At 65.9% G+C, this 651-nt stretch overlaps 1 protein-coding gene across 1 annotated transcript in view; it reads left to right on the top strand.

Annotated features, from left to right (window-relative positions):
* Dact3 (dishevelled binding antagonist of beta catenin 3) overlaps window positions 1-651 on the top strand; it is a gene marked incomplete at its 5' end in the record, with an annotated part of 15,305 nt that overhangs the window by 12,806 nt on the left and 1,848 nt on the right. The gene's annotated exons all lie outside the window — the stretch shown is intronic.

Raw genomic sequence — 651 nt, 5'->3', positions numbered from 1 at the left:
CTTTCCAGATGTGGGCCCCGCTCCCCTCCCCAACCTGGCCCTACTGCTCCCGCGGGGAAGGGGGATGGGAGCTCGGCTCCCACACCGGTATCAAAAGGCTACCAGGAGCCAGTGTCCCCTCCTCGCCAATCCTGCTTCCCGTCCGGGGGTTAAAATCCGAGTTGGGCTGAGCTGGCTGCAGTAGATGCTTCTACTCCTCCCCCGCCTCCACCTTTTTCCCAGAGCGCTGACGGCCGGGATCGGAAAAGAACAGAAGCCCCGCCCTAGACACGCCCACCAGAGACCACGCCCACAGGACAGCCAGGAGCGCGCCCGAAACCACGCCCCCGGAACCCCGGAGACCGGGCCGGGATGGAGGGCGGGTTGTGTCCGCACGCATCCATCTCGGGGTCTTCCTCCGGTGCCCTCTGGGTCCCGCCTCTCCTGTCCCTGTTCCTCTCTGCAGTCCTCTCCCCATCTGTGTCCCTAGCTGTGTCTGTCCCCGCATCTCTCAGCTCTCGGAATTTCTCTGTCCATCTTCCATCCTCTACCTCTGGCCCCAGGCCCGTCCACCTCCCGAGGTCCCCCTCTCCCTCCGACGTCTTTCTCTGACCCCAGTCTCCGCTTCCATGTCCCGCGGGGCCCGTTGGGGGCGCCTGGCCCCCGAGTCTC

This window comes from Fukomys damarensis, unplaced genomic scaffold, assembly GCF_012274545.1.
Source record: "Fukomys damarensis isolate Sample0158 unplaced genomic scaffold, DMR_v1.0_HiC HiC_scaffold_19, whole genome shotgun sequence".
NCBI classification, from domain to species: Eukaryota; Metazoa; Chordata; class Mammalia; order Rodentia; family Bathyergidae; genus Fukomys; species Fukomys damarensis.
The sequence above is the reverse complement of the archived record's forward strand: the minus strand, read 5'-3'. Positions and strand labels throughout refer to the sequence as shown.